Raw genomic sequence first — 10,059 nt, 5'->3', positions numbered from 1 at the left:
GGTGCAGGTTCCCACAAAAGCTGAGTGAGGAGTAGGCCCTTGGTTGTTGTGGGTCTTGATAAGGCTGTTGCACTGTATCCTGAAAAGAGGCTCCAAAACACATCAGGGCTGGCTTGAAATAAATCTAATACTACTTCTGAGCGAGCTGTTTTGCTGCTGAGCATCCAAGTCTGTGGTGGTACCTGCTCATGGAGTGTCACTGGGAGCAGGAGGGACGGAGCTGGTGGCAGCCAAGTACCTGGGTACTTGGTGTGTGATGCTGAAAGGGTACTTTCAGTTGATGCTGAAAAGGAAAATGTGATGGCCTTGAAACATGGACCTTCAGGGAACCCTGGTCCCACACAGCTACAGACAGATGCTTGTCTGCAGTAGAAAACCATTTTTCCCCTTTTTTCCGCCAGCAAAGGAGATTAATTAACATTTGCTGCCTTGTGGGAGGGTTTCACCAGCATATCTGCACAGAGCACCCTCTGAAGGGCAGAGTGGTGCCCAGGGGGTCTGGCACTGTGGTTTGAGTGCTGTCATGGGTGCTCCCCACTCGGGCAGCCACCACTCAGCTGAGCCTTCCCCTGCCCCGATGTGTGTCACAGTCCTCCCAGACACATCATTTTTCCCTTGGAAGCCTGGATGAGAGTGCCCTGGAGCATGCTCCCCTCACCCACTGCAGAGGGGGCACCGCAGCCCCTGTAGAGCCTGGGGCAGTGTTCCCTGTGTTCCCTGTGCTGCCTGGTGACATGGCAGGGGTCCCCTGCCAGGACCCTCCAGCTGAGACTTGCAGCCAATGCAAGAAAAAACATACAGGTCTGGCAGGGGGCTCGGGTTTGGTTGTGTTTCCTTCTGGGAGGCAGTTTTCCGAACTGGAGCCTCCTGGGGGCGGTTTGGGGTTGTTCATTAAGCGCTCGCTGAGCCCCCAGCAGTCGGTGACTTCTCCCTGCCATTCCCTGCCTGACAGCGCTGCCTGCCTGCTGCCTCTGCCCGCAGCTCCCGACGTGGAAAGCAAACCTCCGGCTTCCTTTCATACAAAGCAGGCTCCTAGGCTGATATCAGTCTTGCTGAGGCTGTTTCACTATATCCTGGAAAGAGGCTCCCAAACACAACAGGGCTGGCTGGAAAAAAAATCTAATATTGCCTGTGAGCGAGCTGTTCTGCTGCTGAGCATCCCGGTCTGCGGAGGGACAGAGGCGGCGGGAGCAAGCAGCCATGAGCGGGGTGCCGTGACACGGTGACAGGGCTCCGGCGGTGCCGGGAGTCCGGCACACGGCAGCCAGGGCCACCTCAGCCTCTCCGAACCCCACTCTTTCCCAGAAACCTCCGTTTGCTTGGGGAGCAGCCGCACCCAGCCCCGGTGCGCTGCTCCGCTGATTTTGTTTGTTTGGGCGCGTTCCGGGAAAGCTGCGCGGGAGCTCTGGCCGAGCAGGTTTCTGGTAACTGCGCTGGGGTTTCGCTTCCCCGTGGGTTTGCAGAGCGTCCCCTGGCCCGGGCCCTGGCTCGCAGTGTCCTGCACTCCCGGGTGGGTCACACAATGTCCTCTCGAGGGACAGGCACAGCTGCAGGATAGGCTTCATTCGGGTCTGCCGTGGCCTCTGCCTTTGCCAGCCGAGCGTTGGGAATGCCCGGGACAGCCTGACTACCAGGACAGTGTCTGTCTGTCACTGAAGGAGCAGCCCCAAAGCCATTTCATGGGACAGTAGTAATGTAGAGCTGGGAGAAATCTTCACAAGATTATCCAGGCCATCCCTAGATCATCTCCTGCATAAGCCCTGAAGGTTCCCACTGGTTTTGGATATTCCACCACAGTTCCCCAGGAGCTGATGGGTTCAGAGGGCATCCTAATGAACAGCCTGAAGCTGTGTTGAAATTTAAGCTTATTACTTCTCCTGTTCCCATCAGATGCTGGCAGAGTGTTCACATCTCCCTGCAGCTCCCTCTTTGATGTTCACAGATCTGCTGTGTCCAGAATAAAATCCCGCAGGCTTTGCCAGCTGCTGCTGTACCTGGAGGGATAATGCAGCCGCTGGGCACAAGATCTGGGCTTACACTTTGCTGGCTTCAAACAACATGTGTCTTGCGACAGTGTTTCAAGGGCAAACATCCCAGTCAGTTTGGGTTAAAATAAATAAATAGTAACAATAACAACCCCTCCACCGCCCCAAAGTGAGGTGGCTCAGCCTATGAGCCATCTTTTCATGCAGCCTTGATCCCCAGCCTGCTTTTGCACACGGGTAATTCATACCTGGAAGCAGAATACTGCGTAAGTCTTTCCAAAACTACATCCTCCTTTCCCACACCTTTTTTTTTCTATTTGCCAAGATCATCTGTATTCTACCACAGCCCTCCAGCACATCCCCTTGGGGCACTCTCAGCTGAGCCACTCATGGAGCCGTGGAGAATCTCCCACTGTCTCCTCCCCTTTCCACAGAGAACCTCGGGTAACTAATGAAAAGAATCTTGCTGCATATTTTGCAGCCATCTTGCAGGTTGAGTTAATCTTGAGCTTCTTTATTTTCCCAATGGGAATGACAGAGCCTTGCTGAGCAAAAAAAACTTTACTAAAGAAATAGAGTCCTTGCTGCTCTCTCTGCTTCTGGGACCTGTTGTCCTCTTGCAAAAGCAAATTGATTTGGAGTAACATGACTAATTCTTATTGACCACCCTGACCGTTTCTAGGTGCTCTGTACTTCCGTTCCCGAGCTGTTCGGGGATGCCATGGGGACCAGATCCAATGCCTGGAACATGTTTGCCTTAGCATAAATAGCCATTGGTGGTGTCCACGAGGTTGGGAAATATTTGGAGTCCTGCCTTTGACCCCGTAGGCAGGAGAGGTCGTTGGCTTGTTTGCAGAGCCAGGTGAAGGCTGGAGGACATGGGGCTGCTTGGGACCGTGGGTGTTGAGAGCGGGGACCTCACAGGTGCTTCTGTGCCCAGCGGCTTCCCATCCTCGATGCCCGCGGCGTCCCAAATTTCAACATCCCAGCTTCCCGGCAGTTGTGGCGAGGTGGCACCAGGTGGCAGCAAGGGACCGGCACGGGGAATTGCTGCGGCACTCCGAGGGGAGCAGCGAGAGCCGTAACGCTGCACCCCCTGCTCCAGGTGCCCCCAGGTGGGGTCCAGCTCGTTGCCTGGGGCTGATGCCCGGGCAGGGTCTGGTCTCTCTCGGCAGGAGCTGGGTCCTGTGTGCGCCCCCAGGCCGTGTGTTACCCGTCCAAGGGCACAGCCCAGCATTCCTCTCTCATGCTTGGAACTGGGTGCTCTTGGGGCCAAATTCTCTCCTTCCATAAGAGGACCAGACTTTGGAGTTTAAGGGCAAGTCACCTCTGCAAGAAGTTAAATAATTAACCTGTTTTTCAAGAGCCTCAATATGGCCTGCAAGCAAACCCCTCTGTGCTCCTGGGGATGCTGTCACCAGCTCACAAATGCTGGTCTTGGGTTCTGGCTCAGAGTGGGTGATGTGAGGGAGGTGAAAGAAGAAGACTAGGTGGTGCTGGGCCAGGCCAGCCCTGCTGGGAGAAGTGTCAGTTCATGCATCCCATTCCAGGGGGGCTGGAGGAGGTGGGGGTGATCTATCTTCTCCCTTTGTCCCTGGAGAAATGATGTCAGTCCTCCCGTCCCACAGGGCTCAGGAGAGCCCTTGCAGCATTCTCCTCTCCTCTCTGCATCTCTCTTCAGCAGTTCCTGTCTGAGCAACCAGAGAGCTGTGAAGGGCTCTGCCATTTTCCCTGCAGTGCTCAAGAGCTACCAGCCTGGTTCAGCTGGTGGGAGACTCACCTGAGCACAGTTACCTGGCAGGGCTCTCTGGCTGTGCCTGGCTTTGCTGTAGCTGTGTTTGAACCCGAGCAGGCGGCTCTGGGTGGAGGCCAGTGCGGCGCCAGCGCACAGAAATGGGATCAACAGCTTCTTCCTGTTGTGCAACTGCTGCACAGCCCACGTAGAGAATTTTTGGGAGATTTGTCAGGGCTTTTGTTTTTTTCAGTTAATATTTATTTGCTTGTTTTGGGTCTTGCTTTCACAAACAAGGAACTTAAATAGTACAGGCTGAGAGGGGGCATGACCCTTTGCCTAACCTGCCCTGAAGTGCTGTGTCCTGCTCCAGAAGCTCCCTGTGCCCACCCCAGCTGCCCTCACCTGCCCAGCCTTTGCTTCCTCTGAGCATGACTCCCCAGTCCCACTTGCTCTGGAGCTGGGATTCTGGCACAAACATCATTTACAGTTTTGCCTGGCAGCCTGCATGTGTTTCTGCTCTTATGTAATAGTTCGGCCCAGGGTATGAGCCCACTGCATCCATCCCCTGCACACACAGGGCCCTGGGCTTTGGGTACCAACACCCCTGCTCCAGACCTCGTGCTGCAGGCAAGGGACAGCTGATCTCATCCCTCTTGTGTAGAGCCCCACATGAGCCCTGCCCATGTGGCTTCAGGCTCCTGGCCAGACAGGACTGAGATGTGAGCTCCACTCTGCTCTGAAACCTGCCAAATGCCGCTTCCCTACTCCCCACTTCCACTTTGGTCCCCTCCTCGCTGGTCCTGGAGTGAAGCTGGGGACAGGAGTAAGGCACAGCACTGTGCTCTAACCAGCATCTTTCTAGCAAGACCCATATTTACTGGATTTCAGGCATCTTCTCTGTGTGTGCCCCTGATTTCACTGTGTTTCTGCTTGTGGTTCCCAGAGCAGGCACAGGGATGTAGGGTGTGGCCATGGAGCTCCCAAGGTGAAGCTGTTTGTGATGTGTAGGGGGAAAGCAGGGAAAACTTGCAAAACCCAGGGGCCAGAGTAAGAGATGTGTGGCTGACATGCTGTCCGTGGTTCAGAGGGCATCAGGGCATGGGCACCGTTTGGAAAAACAACCCTTGGAGAGGCTGCTAATGCTGGCAGGAGCCTGGCATCCCAGCCCTTGAGGGATGCTCAAGGTGCCATGGGCAGGTGTGCCATCCCTGGGCTGGGGTGCTCTGTCACCAGTGGGGTGCAGGAAACCCTCTCCCCTCTCTGTGTGCTGGGCACCAAGAGCCCTGGGGAGAGTGACCCGTGTGTGGCTGGCACTGAGGGGCTGTGAGAGGGGGCAGGTGCTCTCCTCGTGCTCTTGGTGGGTGCCATGGGAAGGAGTGCTCTCCTCCCGCTGCCTCCAGCCCTCCCCACCATGCCAGGCAGCTGCTGGGAGGTGCCCGTGGCTGGGCTGGGAATGGTGGATCAGATGAGGCAGGGAGTAGCTGCCTGCAAAAAGCTTTTTCAGGCCGTTATTTAGGTCATCCCTAGGGTGCCCAGGAGCCAGGTGACTGTGCCCTCGTGCACTGGGCATGCCACAAACCAAACACTTGTCACTTGACTTCAGCCCAGCCTGGGACACTGCTCTCTCTGGGTTTGCCTTTAATTGAGTGAGCGAGGTGCCTGCCAGCGGTCAGCTCGGGTCAGTTCCAGATCTCCTCAATCCTGTGCCAGGCAGGGAAGCAGGGAGCCTGATATCTTGCCCTGATGACCGAGGGAGGCTGGTGTACAAAAGGCCACCAAGGGTTGACAGGCAGCATGCCCAGGCACCACCCTCCTGCCTGCTCAGGGCTGCACAGGCAAGACCATGTATTTAAATCTCTGTGTCAGCACTGGGGTTCTGAGTGGCTCCTACACCCAGGAAGGTTATTGACTGTGCCAGAGGGTTCAGCTGGACTTATTCACAGTGCTTCAAGAAAGCGAGGGATCCCCAGGAAAGGGAGCAAACTACTGCAGTGGCCTCAGCCAGCTCCTGGGATGGGAACATCACAGTGCCCTGGAGAGCACAAGCCCTCAGGGAGATGAGTGGGAGAGCAGCCCTGGAAAGTGCCAGCCTCTCCAAGGTGGTGCTGGGAGGGACTGAAAGAGTGGCAGAAACCTTTGCACAGTCCTATCTGTGTCTTCCCCACCATAAAGAGCACAGCAAGCTTTCTTGATAAGTGCTGCCATAAATCAAAAGCTGAACCACAACCAGGATCACTCCTGGGATGAGCCCTTGGGTCCCAGGCTGCAGGGATGGGATGTGACACTGGTGTTCCTCTGCAGCGTGCTTGTGGTCAAAGCTTGGTCCCACCACACATACATCTCTCCCTGAGCTGAGGACAGCTGGTGTCCTGCTCCCTTCCCTTTGTGGGGGGACAAAGGTTGGTGGGTAGTGAGAGCAGGCCCTCCCTGTTTGCCTCCCAGATACCAGCAGCAATGAGGTTCTCAGAGCTCTTTTGGGGAAATCAGAAGCAGTTTGTATAAGATTTAGTCATTGGGGGTGGGGATCAAACTCCTGGGACCATTTTGCAGCTGGAGTGACTCTTCCAGCTTTGTCACCAGTGGGAGCTGGTTCCCCATTTCCAGGCTCTGTGCCACCTCCCATCCTCAGTGATCACCATGTCCTTCAGAAATCTGCCCCAAAGTAATTCTAGGTCCCATGCCAGAGCTGACAACACCTGATGGTGGACACCCATCCCCCTGCAGCCCTGCCAGTGTGCCTTCAGCATGACCAAATTCTGACCATTAAACCTCTCCAAGCACTTGCAAAACAATCCTGTTGCCACAAGCTGGGCTGACTGGCACCATGTGGTGTTACAATGGCCCTGAAATTGCCTTTTTGAAACTTTATTTGCAACTGCCCATTGCTTTTCCCCATCTCAGCTGTAGGGCGGGCAGCGTATGAGACAGGTCACTGCCTGAGGCTGTTGTTGCTGAAATCATTTTAGATGTGGCCAAACCCAGTCACATCATCACAAAATCAGAAAGGAAATATAAAATCTAAAAGCAAATATAAGATACTATGGCACTACAGGCACTGGCACCCTGTGGGATGAGTCTGGCCTGACCCGTGGCATCCTCTCTCTTCTCCCAGACCCTGCTAGGACCCTGTGCCCCCAGGGGTCATGTAGGGAGCTGAAGCTCCAGAATCTCAGGGAATATGCAGCCATAGAGAAGCTGTCTGCCCCCCCTCCAAAGCTGTGGTTTCACTGGAGTATTTTAGAGGACAACACGGTGACTCCATGAACTTTACCAATGGAAAACCCTCCCTTGCTATTGCTTTGTTTTTTTTTTCTGGTGGCTCTCTCTGTTAAATGCTGCCTTACAGGGTGAGTTAGTTTTTTTTTCATATTTTTAGATGCCTCTCAGCCCGGTGTCAGGACTCTGTAATTAAAGGAACTGTTTTGGCAGTTGGATGTTGCCAAGCTGGAGCTCTTGGTTTGAAACCACCTTCCCAGAAGCATGTGCAGTGCCAGTGTCCTGTCCCAGTGGGGAGGGACAGGATCCCCTTGGGCACCTGCCCACCCTGCCAGGAGGGATGGAGGGGCTTGAGGGGCACAGACATGGTGGGCTCTGGTTTTTTGAGACCTGAGATTCTAGAGCTGTGGGGTCGCTGTGCTGCTGCTGCCTCCATGAAGGTGGCAGGCAGGGTGGCAGGATGGAGACCAGTGCACCGGGGCCTCTTGCACTGTGTCTCTGTGCCCTCATTGTATCTGGAGTGTGTCCCTTCTCCAGCCCCGACGCTGGGGTCACTTGTCCCAGAACCTGACTGTCCTCGACAGGTTGGGCAGTGCCTGTCTGAGCCAGCAAAGCCTATTTCCCTTCACAGGCTGAGAGATATACCTAAAAATAACCTTGTTATCTTCCACTTGATCCAAATCAACACCAGTCCCAGCTATAAATAGCCATGCATATGTCGAGGTGGGTTGCAGGGTGTGGAGCACGGTGGGTGCAGTGTCCCCTGTGAGGCTGACCCCACTGCAGGGGGGTCTCTGCACCAGAATGCAAAGCTGCTGCTTTGGCCCCTCCGTGCTGGCCGTGCTGAGAAGGGCTGTGTCCCCAAGGTGTCTGCATGCCAATGGGTGCAGAGGCTCTGTCCCGTTGCAAAACAGGTCCCAGAAAGAGCTGGGTAAACACTACCCCATGCACTCTCTCTGACATGGGGCCTGCCCAGTGTTACCCAAATATCCTCTGGCACTGTTACAGCTGCAGGGCCTGGCCTGGAGGGGTTGCTCTGTGGGTCCTACCCGGCTTCCTCCTGCCCATGGTCTCACCCACACTGATGTGCTGTGCCATGCTGTGCCATCCAGGGCTTGCTGCAGCCCTGCTGCTCCATGGGCACCAAGGGTGGGCTTCTGCACTCTATAATTTAATACTTTCAGCCCAGACTTTGCTGCTCCCCTGTGCCAACCTTCCCCATCCCCATGGAGTTGTGTGTTCTCCCAGCTGCAAATGCAGAGGATTTTTGGGATGGAGGCAGCAAAATAAACTGTCTGAGGGGAACATGGTAGGACTGGGTGGGTCAGTGAAGAGGGTGAGCAACGTATTGGGCATTTGGAATAGGAACCTGTGCTGTTCCCTCCAGGTTAGGAAGAAATTGTTACACTGATTAATCTGCTGGTTTAGCCAATTGGAACAGCCAAACTGGGAAAAATCCCTTCTTTTGCAACTGCATGTACTTGCTGGGAAGGGGTGCTGTCCCCTCACAGCATGACCATCTGTCCTCAGACACGTCACCAGACAGTGATGTCAAGCTGGCACATTTTACACCAGCTCCAAGGTGTGGTTTCCTCCGGCCCACCTGGGTGATGCCTGATGGCAGTGGCAGCCACATGTCAGCTCACCAGTCTCTCTCCCCAGCTGCTCCAGATTGTGCCTGTGGTGGCATGCTGGGAGAGGGACATGAAGCAGGGATCTGCAGTGTGCCAGTGGGGAGCCTGGCCCTCGCCCTGGCACCGCAGGCACGTGCAGCAGCAGTGCTGGAGGGACAGGGCAGGCAGGTACTGCACCAGCTGCTGTGCCACTGGCCAGTAGGTTTGGAAACCAGAGGTGTGGGTGCTGCTGTTGGAGTGGTACTACAGCTTGGGGCTGTTTTGGGGCCCAGGGACACAAGCAGCCCTTTGCAGAAGGGCTGGGCCTTTGCTGGCTTTGCAGAAGTGGCAGGGCAGGGAGCCCACGGTGTCCCCAGTGCCTCGTGCTGGGCCCTGGCCAGTGCCCTTGTGCTTCTCTCTGAGCACTGAAATTAACCACCAACATCAAAGAGGATGGGGGTTAAAAAAAGAGAGAAGAGGTTTTGTTTACTTGAATCAAAAATAATTTGTGGCAACGCATCTTCTTCCAAGGCAAACAGTGCGGGAGCCTGCCCATGCTAATTTGGGAAGCTGAAAGGGAGTTAAATAAAAACATGAACGTCTGACAGGGAAACAACTGGTCTCGTGCGCTAAAACAGAGCCAGGGACGCCAGTGAGCTGGAGCTGCAGGAGCTGGGGCAGGCCTGGGAGAGAGGGGTGAAATCCAGGGCAGCAGGAGGGAGGAAACCCGCTGTGCTCCAACATTGTGTAATCATTCACTCCGTGCTGAGCCCTGTGCCAGCAGCCAGGTCCAACCTGCATCCTGGGTGGGCAGGGCTGGGGTGCTTGCAGGGAGGGATCTGCTTGTGTGCTGTACAGGGGTTTACACGTCTGTGTGTCTGTCCACTGTGCTCGAGACTGAAGTCTGGGACCCGAATGGGCCGTGTGGGGAGACACACGGACCCCACAAAACTGATGTGTGTGGCCAGAACTGCAGAAAGAGAAGCGTCAGCTCCCAACAATCTCGTGATAACCCAAATGGCTGCTGTCCCCAGCACGGATGCTGGCACTGGTAACGTGTCACCACCCTTGGTAGCGTAACTTGGGGGTCAGCGCAGCCTGGGGACCTCCTTGCCAAGGCTGCAGGAGGATGTGGGGTGGTGATGCCCCTGGCCTGGCACAGACATGCTGTGGGACGGGGTCCAGGTGCTGCCACTGCAGGACACCCCTTCAGCTGTGCTTTGCTGCAGGTGTGCCCGGGCGGCAGGGAAGCCCTGAGCGGGCAATGCTGCAGCGTTGTGGCTCACAGCAGGCAGAGGTGGCTCCAGCTCCCCGGGCTGCCCGGTGAGCTGGCACAAAGTGCCACCTCCGACTGAGGCTGAGCGTCACCACAAGGCTACCGAAAGGCCTCCGGCGTGTCACCGTGCCACTGGCACCCACCCACGGAGGTGTGACCGCAGGAGCCGGACGCGAAAAGCGGCAGCTTCAGTGAGCGCGATGTGTTCGGGCAGCGCGGAGGAGCGCGCCACAT

Source organism: Onychostruthus taczanowskii, unplaced genomic scaffold, assembly GCF_017590055.1.
Source record: "Onychostruthus taczanowskii isolate IOZ18803 unplaced genomic scaffold, ASM1759005v1 scaffold9, whole genome shotgun sequence".
Taxonomy (NCBI): domain Eukaryota; kingdom Metazoa; phylum Chordata; class Aves; order Passeriformes; family Passeridae; genus Onychostruthus; species Onychostruthus taczanowskii.
The sequence above is the reverse complement of the archived record's forward strand: the minus strand, read 5'-3'. Positions refer to the sequence as shown.